The following is an 11,281-nucleotide window of genomic DNA, read 5'->3' on the forward strand; positions in this document are numbered from 1 at the left end:
AAGGGCGCAAATCTAATCTTCACGCAATCACGTTGTTACAGTATATACGTTCACTGAATAATTTCTATTATGGCTTTAATATGAGAACAAAATAACACGAGATCATATTTTTACATATTACAAGCTTATTTTTAACTCAGAGGTGTCACATATATTTAAACTCGTTTCTGAAACAATTGTACTTAAAAAAAAAAACAGTACACAGAAGTACCCATTTTTAAATACTTCATTTTTAACAGGTGTAAAACAATCTGCTCTTAATTCCTTTCTTCCTACTTTGGCCGATCGTCCCAAGCCATTTCGCGAATTTGCCGGCCAAAGCCCGAAATCAAGATATTAGATTACATATAAATGCTGATTTACTGTAAAATTTCTTTGAACACTCAGGATGAGAAACCCTGTTAAAAAATACAGAACATTAAAAATAATGCTTGTGTACAGCAAAAGAAATGGTAGTAGTAATAATGAAGAGAATTTCCTAAAGTATACAACTATACATTATCATACAATTTTGTGAATTCCATTATTGAGTGATTTTTGGAACTTCAGTGGAAAAAATGAGAAGAAATAATTTATTTTTATATTATCACATTTCTTAATCCTCAGAGCCACAGTAAGTATGTTAATGGCCCATAAGCCATAACACTATATAATAAAATTGTAAATGAAATGTTTTTGCTGTAATTTTTAAAATTCTTAATTAAACTTTTTAACAGATCAATTTCAGAAGAAACTGCATGTTAAGACAAATAAGTAAGGAAAAAAAAAAACAATTTAAGGCTGAGAATTGCATATGAAACAAGTTTGAGGATTTAAAATCATTGATATTATAATTTTATTGCATTTCTCTAAATTTTCTCCATAGATATATAAAATATATTTCTCAAAGATGTTTGAAAATTGAAATATAAAATTACTTTCTTTTTCTGAAGTACTTACAGATATGAGCAATTATTTTCACTTGACTTGAAATTAGTCCTCTACCAAATCTAGAATTAAAAATATTCGTTTTGCATCAACTTGTATTTAATCACCACTCACCACTTATTTTCTGAAATAGAAATAAGGGTGAAAGAATATGCCTCATGCAAGGATCAAAGCACTGATATTAGTTTGTCTTTTTTTATATGACATTTTAAAAATATATCAACATTTTGAAAAAGAAAACTTTTTTTTTCTTTTTGCCTCTCATGTAAACCTTGTTTATTTTTGCCAGATTAACATGAATTTGACACCTTTGTTATAAAAAATGAGAGGAATTTATGAAAAAGTTAAGCAATTTAAACTGCAATTGGAGCAAGATTTTGTGTAAATATTTAAAATATTGAAACCATGAGGCAAAAATCCTTTTTATTAAATAAATGTCAGTATGAAGATACCTAGAATCTGAATGCCAGCTAATTGATACTGAGTATTTGATGTCAACTAATTACATATTTTTGTTTTTTTATTATGTACAAGTTAAGAGTTTTGAGTCCAAAGAGATACTTAAAGCAGATTGTAAGTAAAACAATAATGCAAAATATCATATGTGTATTTATGTATTGTATATAAAGTATAAGCATGTAATTTGAACAGAGCAAATATTTAAATAAGTTTAATACTGAAATTAGACTAGAATAGTTGTGAAAGGAATAAGCTGCATGAAATAAGAAAAGTGAAATAATAACAGAAAATCCCAGCATGCATTTCATCAAACAGAAAAATGATTTAATTATGGAAAATATACTCTCATAAACACATCTAGTGAAAATTGTCTTGTAAACATGCTTACAATTGCAACATAAAATTTTAATAAAATCTTTAAGAAATTAGATTACATATAAATACTGATTTACTGTAAAATTTCTTTGAACACTCAGGATGAGAAACCCTGTTAAAAAATGCAGAACATTAAAAATAATATTTATTTTCATATGTGAATGTAATGAAGAGAATTTCCTAAAGTATACAACTATACATTATCATACAATTTTGTGAATTCCATTATTGAGTGATTTTTGGAACTTCAGTGGAAAAAATGAGAAGAAATAATTTATTTTTATATTATCACATTTCTTAATCCTCAGAGCCACAGTAAGTATGTTAATGGCCCATAAGCCATAACACTATATAATAAAATTGTAAATGAAATGTTTTTGCTGTAATTTTTAAAATTCTTAATTAAACTTTTTAACAGATCAATTTCAGAAGAAACTGCATGTTAAGACAAATAAGTAAGGAAAAAAAAAACAATTTAAGGCTGAGAATTGTATATGAAACAAGTTTGAGGATTTAAAATCATTGATATTATAATTTTATTGCATTTCTCTAAATTTTCTCCATAGATATATAAAATATATTTCTCAAAGATGTTTGAAAATTGAAATATAAAATTACTTTCTTTTTCTGAAGTACTTACAGATATGAGCAATTATTTTCACTTGACTTGAAATAAGTCCTCTACCAAATCTAGAATTAAAAATATTCGTTTTGCATCAACTTGTATTTAATCACCACTCACCACTTATTTTCTGAAATAGAAATAAGGGTGAAAGAAGATGCCTCATGCAAGGATCAAAGCACTGATATTAGTTTGTCTTTTTTTATATGACATTTTTAAAATATATCAACATTTTGAAAAAGAAAACTTTTTTTTTCTTTTTGCCTCTCATGTAAAACTTGTTTATTTTTGCCAGATTAACATGAATTTGACACCTTTGTTATAAAAAATGAGAGGAATTTATGAAAAAGTTAAGCAATTTAAACTGCAATTGGAGCAAGATTTTGTGTAAATATTTAAAATATTGAAACCATGAGGCAAAAATCCTTTTTATTAAATAAATGTCAGTATGAAGATACCTAGAATCTGAATGCCAGCTAATTGATACTGAGTATTTGATGTCAACTAATTACATATTTTTGTTTTTTTATTATGTACAAGTTAAGAGTTTTGAGTCCAAAGAGATACTTAAAGCAGATTGTAAGTAAAACAATAATGCAAAATATCATATGTGTATTTATGTATTGTATATAAAGTATAAGCATGTAATTTGAACAGAGCAAATATTTAAATAAGTTTAATACTGAAATTAGACTAGAATAGTTGTGAAAGGAATAAGCTGCATGAAATAAGAAAAGTGAAATAATAACAGAAAATCCCTGCATGCATTTCATCAAACAGAAAAATGATTTAATTATGGAAAATATACTCTCATAAACACATCTAGTGAAAATTGTCTTGTAAACATGCTTACAATTGCAACATAAAATTTTAATAAAATCTTTAAGAAATTAGATTACATATAAATACTGATTTACTGTAAAATTTCTTTGAACACTCAGGATGAGAAACCCTGTTAAAAAATGCAGAACATTAAAAATAATATTTATTTTCATATGTGAATGTAATGAAGAGAATTTCCTAAAGTATACAACTATACATTATCATACAATTTTGTGAATTCCATTATTGAGTGATTTTTGGAACTTCAGTGGAAAAAATGAGAAGAAATAATTTATTTTTATATTATCACATTTCTTAATCCTCAGAGCCACAGTAAGTATGTTAATGGCCCATAAGCCATAACACTATATAATAAAATTGTAAATGAAATGTTTTTGCTGTAATTTTTAAAATTCTTAATTAAACTTTTTAACAGATCAATTTCAGAAGAAACTGCATGTTAAGACAAATAAGTAAGGAAAAAAAAACAATTTAAGGCTGAGAATTGTATATGAAACAAGTTTGAGGATTTAAAATCATTGATATTATAATTTTATTGCATTTCTCTAAATTTTCTCCATAGATATATAAAATATATTTCTCAAAGATGTTTGAAAATTGAAATATAAAATTACTTTCTTTTTCTGAAGTACTTACAGATATGAGCAATTATTTTCACTTGACTTGAAATAAGTCCTCTACCAAATCTAGAATTAAAAATATTCGTTTTGCATCAACTTGTATTTAATCACCACTCACCACTTATTTTCTGAAATAGAAATAAGGGTGAAAGAAGATGCCTCATGCAAGGATCAAAGCACTGATATTAGTTTGTCTTTTTTTATATGACATTTTTAAAATATATCAACATTTTGAAAAAGAAAACTTTTTTTTTCTTTTTGCCTCTCATGTAAAACTTGTTTATTTTTGCCAGATTAACATGAATTTGACACCTTTGTTATAAAAAATGAGAGGAATTTATGAAAAAGTTAAGCAATTTAAACTGCAATTGGAGCAAGATTTTGTGTAAATATTTAAAATATTGAAACCATGAGGCAAAAATCCTTTTTATTAAATAAATGTCAGTATGAAGATACCTAGAATCTGAATGCCAGCTAATTGATACTGAGTATTTGATGTCAACTAATTACATATTTTTGTTTTTTTATTATGTACAAGTTAAGAGTTTTGAGTCCAAAGAGATACTTAAAGCAGATTGTAAGTAAAACAATAATGCAAAATATCATATGTGTATTTATGTATTGTATATAAAGTATAAGCATGTAATTTGAACAGAGCAAATATTTAAATAAGTTTAATACTGAAATTAGACTAGAATAGTTGTGAAAGGAATAAGCTGCATGAAATAAGAAAAGTGAAATAATAACAGAAAATCCCAGCATGCATTTCATCAAACAGAAAAATGATTTAATTATGGAAAATATACTCTCATAAACACATCTAGTGAAAATTGTCTTGTAAACATGCTTACAATTGCAACATAAAATTTTAATAAAATCTTTAAGAAATTAGATTACATATAAATACTGATTTACTGTAAAATTTCTTTGAACACTCAGGATGAGAAACCCTGTTAAAAAATGCAGAACATTAAAAATAATATTTATTTTCATATGTGAATGTAATGAAGAGAATTTCCTAAAGTATACAACTATACATTATCATACAATTTTGTGAATTCCATTATTGAGTGATTTTTGGAACTTCAGTGGAAAAAATGAGAAGAAATAATTTATTTTTATATTATCACATTTCTTAATCCTCAGAGCCACAGTAAGTATGTTAATGGCCCATAAGCCATAACACTATATAATAAAATTGTAAATGAAATGTTTTTGCTGTAATTTTTAAAATTCTTAATTAAACTTTTTAACAGATCAATTTCAGAAGAAACTGCATGTTAAGACAAATAAGTAAGGAAAAAAAAAACAATTTAAGGCTGAGAATTGTATATGAAACAAGTTTGAGGATTTAAAATCATTGATATTATAATTTTATTGCATTTCTCTAAATTTTCTCCATAGATATATAAAATATATTTCTCAAAGATGTTTGAAAATTGAAATATAAAATTACTTTCTTTTTCTGAAGTACTTACAGATATGAGCAATTATTTTCACTTGACTTGAAATAAGTCCTCTACCAAATCTAGAATTAAAAATATTCGTTTTGCATCAACTTGTATTTAATCACCACTCACCACTTATTTTCTGAAATAGAAATAAGGGTGAAAGAAGATGCCTCATGCAAGGATCAAAGCACTGATATTAGTTTGTCTTTTTTTATATGACATTTTTAAAATATATCAACATTTTGAAAAAGAAAACTTTTTTTTTCTTTTTGCCTCTCATGTAAAACTTGTTTATTTTTGCCAGATTAACATGAATTTGACACCTTTGTTATAAAAAATGAGAGGAATTTATGAAAAAGTTAAGCAATTTAAACTGCAATTGGAGCAAGATTTTGTGTAAATATTTAAAATATTGAAACCATGAGGCAAAAATCCTTTTTATTAAATAAATGTCAGTATGAAGATACCTAGAATCTGAATGCCAGCTAATTGATACTGAGTATTTGATGTCAACTAATTACATATTTTTGTTTTTTTATTATGTACAAGTTAAGAGTTTTGAGTCCAAAGAGATACTTAAAGCAGATTGTAAGTAAAACAATAATGCAAAATATCATATGTGTATTTATGTATTGTATATAAAGTATAAGCATGTAATTTGAACAGAGCAAATATTTAAATAAGTTTAATACTGAAATTAGACTAGAATAGTTGTGAAAGGAATAAGCTGCATGAAATAAGAAAAGTGAAATAATAACAGAAAATCCCTGCATGCATTTCATCAAACAGAAAAATGATTTAATTATGGAAAATATACTCTCATAAACACATCTAGTGAAAATTGTCTTGTAAACATGCTTACAATTGCAACATAAAATTTTAATAAAATCTTTAAGAAATTAGATTACATATAAATACTGATTTACTGTAAAATTTCTTTGAACACTCAGGATGAGAAACCCTGTTAAAAAATGCAGAACATTAAAAATAATATTTATTTTCATATGTGAATGTAATGAAGAGAATTTCCTAAAGTATACAACTATACATTATCATACAATTTTGTGAATTCCATTATTGAGTGATTTTTGGAACTTCAGTGGAAAAAATGAGAAGAAATAATTTATTTTTATATTATCACATTTCTTAATCCAAGAGCCACAGTAAGTATGTCAATGGCCCATAAGCCATAACACTATATAATAAAATTGTAAATGAAATGTTTTTGCTGTAATTTTTAAAATTCTTAATTAAACTTTTTAACAGATCAATTTCAGAAGAAACTGCATGTTAAGACAAATAAGCAAGGAAAAAAAAACAATTTAAGGCTGAGAATTGCATATGAAACAAGTTTGAGGATTTAAAATCATTGATATTATAATTTTATTGCATTTCTCTAAATTTTCTCCATAGATATATAAAATATATTTCTCAAAGATGTTTGAAAATTGAAATATAAAATTACTTTCTTTTTCTGAAGTACTTACAGATATGAGCAATTATTTTCACTTGACTTGAAATAAGTCCTCTACCAAATGTAGAATTAAAAATATTCGTTTTGCATCAACTTGTATTTAATCACCACTCACCACTTATTTTCTGAAATAGAAATAAGGGTGAAAGAATATGCCTCATGCAAGGATCAAAGCATTGATATTAGTTTTTCTTTTTTTGATATGACACTTTTGAAGTAGATCAACATTTTCAAAAAGAAAACATTTTTTTTAAAGATTTTTGAAGCTGGGAACATAGAGTAAGACAAGCATAAATTACATTAATATTTAAAATAACTCTGACTATGCATATCATATATTACTATTACTTGCAATTTTTAAATTCATATATAAATTAAATTTATTCAATAGACAATTTACAACAAAGAGTTATAGCAGCCAGCTCCATTTCTCAATTATAAAATTAAATATGCTTTAAAAATCTAAAATAATTTTGAATAATTCAGAATATGAATGTAAAACAGAATATCTTACAAATATGGTAATTTTAAAAAAATTACTCGTCATTAACTAATTGACACAGACTAGAAGTTTGATTATTTCTTTGAACTTGATACTATCTAAAAGTTTCACAGTTTTTGAAAATCTTATTTATATATACATTTTTATTTTTTAAAATAAAAGGCAGAATTTTAAACCTCTGAAAAATTTGTGGTTCAAAAAGGTAAAAAAAAAAAAAAAAAAAAAAAATTAGAATATAACCAGTCTAATAACATTAAAAAAATCTAAACTGATTCTAATATTCAATATACACAATTAAAAAGAATGACAAACAGAATTATTTATCACTGTTGAATTTACTTAGATTACATATAAAAGAAGTTTAACTGGCCTTTTTAATAATTTCATTGTATAAGTGAAGTTTGTATTTGAATTAAATCAATTAGACACAAAAAATATTAGAAGTCATATTTTAATAATGGAACATGACACACAAATAAAATTTCATTACACGATATGATGGAAATCTATTAATAAGCATGAAATATAAAAATTTACAATAATAAAGCAAGATTTATCTTAAAAAAATTCTCAGATATAATGAAATATACATGGTAATTTATCATATGGATATTTTCTTTCTGAATGCATAAAAACGTTTGTAGTGTTTTGTTGCTTCAGCGCATTATGAAATCGTAACTATCATAAAATAAAAAGATCCATAATTTTAAACAAGTATTACCATTCAATGTAAAGGATTTTTCAATAAACATTTTCACTTCCAAATACAAAAAATCATTTTCTTAAAAAAATTTATAAGAAAAAATCCTATAATAAGAGGCCATTATTCTTCAGCAATAGCAAAAACCCTTTTATAACCCCGATAATAATATTTCATAAGCAAATTTTAAAAAGCAAAAGCAAGATTTTTGCCTAGCTGAATGCAAGATATACTTTCAATTCCCAGTTTGCTGTGGAATTTATTTACACAATTGAGAATAATCTTTTGTCCATCTTTTATAACAATGGTCAATGAAATGCTTTAATAACTGAAAATATTTAAAATCGCTGATACTATATTATTAAAGCTTTTAATGCTCGATTTTAGGCAATTACAAAATATAAATATGAGAACGCAATAATAAAATATTTTTTAATTCTGTCGTGCTTAAAATGAATCGAAAATACATTCAAAATATTTCTAACACATACGGCTTTCGGGCCTTTACTATGTCCGAATGTATTCGTATAGATGGCGATAGTTGTCCAGTAACGGCAGCGGTAATGTCGTGATGATTCGGAGTTCCGCGGTGTGACAAGGTGTTCATGAGCACCTCCACATCATCATTTGGAATAGATTACTTTAATTTGTAAGTTTAGGGAAAGTTAAAATGAATTGAAACTAGTTTAGACGAGCGCAATAAAGCTCTAATGTCATGAGATTTGGTAAATGATTTTTTTGATACAATTAATTAATTAAAAATATTTAGATTATCTATGGGGTAAATGTAAAAAATTTTAATGGAATTACGTTGCGCGTGCCTTTCTAACTATTGGGACTGTTCTAACTATTTTGATTAATTAGATTTGAAAAATTTCCAGAAATTTCACGCGTGTAGCTCAACGTAGCTATCTAGGGCCGAAACAGGTATAATTTTGAAAATTTTATCCACCGAACAGAGTTAATGAGTCTCAGTTTTTTTAACTGAGGGAAAATGGATGCAAACATTATCCATCGCAGCTCTTGGTCTCTTCCTCGAGCTGAATGCAGCAGGATCGTAAGCTGGTAGTTTTAATAACTTGTTACGAATCTGGAGTAGTTTGTCGAAGAAATAAATTGATGTTCTGATAAATTCCGAAACAGGCTCAATTTTGAGGTCGTTATGTAATATTTTTCTCCTGATGTACCAAGGAGCTTTAGCAATCTTCATCAGGTGTCAATTTTGGAAAACTTGCAACCTCCTAATGTTAGTGGCAGAAGTCGCCCCCCCCCCCAAATTTGGGAGCCGTACATTAAAAATGGTTTTTTAAAATAGCTTTGTAGAGAAGCTTGGGCCTAATCGATGGCTTACTGGAAATTAAGCTGTTGAGTTTTTTACTCATAATTGTAGCTTTGGCTAGAGCTGCTTCAATATGACTATTAAAGCTTAATTTTGCGTCTAAAACTAACCCTAAGTATTTATACTCATTTTCAAAGGGGACGGGCTGGTCAAAAATTTTGATTGGGACTAGATCAGGCATTACCAGTTTTTTAGCAAACAGGAGGCACGTGCATTTACTTGGGTTAACTTTTATTTTCCAGCCGATGAGCCAGCAATGCAAAAGGGTCATGTACTGTTATGTGTCATCACTATGTGTGGGTCTCTATTCTGTATTAGAATGGCGGTATAGTCTGCCAATATTGCTAAGTGACATAATTTTCGGTAGATTGTTAACGTAAATGTTAAAAATAGTTGGAGAAAGTAAACTTCCCTGCGCATAAAGGCTCAGGTTTGGTCTGGGGGATGAAATGACATCGTTTAATCCTACCCTAAAATTATGAGCGTAAGATTTTCACAAATTGTGCTGAAAATCCAAATCGTATGTACTTGAATAAAAGCCCTTCGTGCCAAATTTTATCAAAGGCTTTAGATACGTCCAGAAAAAGTGCAGTTGTCCAATAAATGATAGTTTGCAGTTCTATTGTGTTTTCTACTCTGATCGGTTCAAAAGCGCGGGTTTTTTTCGCATGTTTTGTATCAGAAGACGAATTTTTATCTTACAATGTATAGCTTTTTGGTTATATTTTACTAATCACCTCATAATTTTATCGATGTAAGAGTTGAATAATGCATTTTTACTTTTAAATAATGGATAATTCAGAGCGTATGGAGCTAATTTCTTGTGATTCGGACTGTGACTCGGAATCAGAATCTGAATTACCTCTAAATGATAGTAGTGGAAGTTTACTGGATAGAAGTGACTCTGATATTAGTTCAGATGGAATCAATGAAGCAAGACAATTTTTTTAAATTAATTGTGATAACCCTCCTGATCAGACTTATAGATTTGCGTTCACTGGAATTCCAAAAATTAACTTGGGTATCGATGAGACTAATGGCAAACTCCAGTTTTTTGATGCTTTCATAAACGATTATTTGCTTGACCTGATTGTTTTTGAAACAAATAGATATGCTGAGCCATGCATAAAAAACAGCACACTTCGCAGACATTCCAGGAGCAAAAAATGAACACCAACATCAAAAGATGCATTATAGGTATTTTTTGTTTTGAATATTCTGCAAGGTATTATAAAAAAGTCAGTAGTTGAGTAGTATTGGAACAAGAGGCATTCTACATCCATGCCATTTTTTCCAAAAGTGATGTCATATCGCCCCTTCCAATTAATTTACAGTTATTTGCATTTTTCAAATAATGTCAGTTTTGATATAAATTCTCATGAGTGTCCAAAATTAGTAAAAGTATGGCCCGTGCTAAAGCATTTAAAAACTCGTTTCCAAGAAATGATCACCTTAACGTGATGTTACCATAGGTTACCATAGACGAGAGTCTTATGTTGTTCAAAGGAAGGCCAAGTAGGAAACAGTATATTCCTCTAAAGCGATCACGCTTCGGAATAAAATTGTACATGCTTTGCGAATCGAAGTCTGGATATGTATGGTCTATGACAGGAATGGCGAACCAATGGCACGCGACACAATATTTTGGGCCCGCCACCGATCAAAACGGTTTGCATTTTAGTTCAAAATAACAGAGAGATTCTTTATGAAGTATTACGAACAAACTCGAATGATCCGTCGCGGTGATCCCCCATTCTCTACCTATTTCGGACAATATCACTGGTCGGACAATATCACTGGTTCGTACCTTCGCGCACTCTTCAACGTTAGTGTGACGTCATTATATGCGAGCTTCGAAGTAGTTTCAGTTCGTATAGGTAGGATTCTACTTCGCAAGTCAATTTCTTTGACACAACTGTATTTTAAAGTTTATTTGTCTTATATTTACGATTTTTAACTATTGTTTAAC

Source organism: Argiope bruennichi, chromosome 2 (genome assembly GCF_947563725.1).
Source record: "Argiope bruennichi chromosome 2, qqArgBrue1.1, whole genome shotgun sequence".
NCBI lineage: Eukaryota > Metazoa > Arthropoda > Arachnida > Araneae > Araneidae > Argiope > Argiope bruennichi.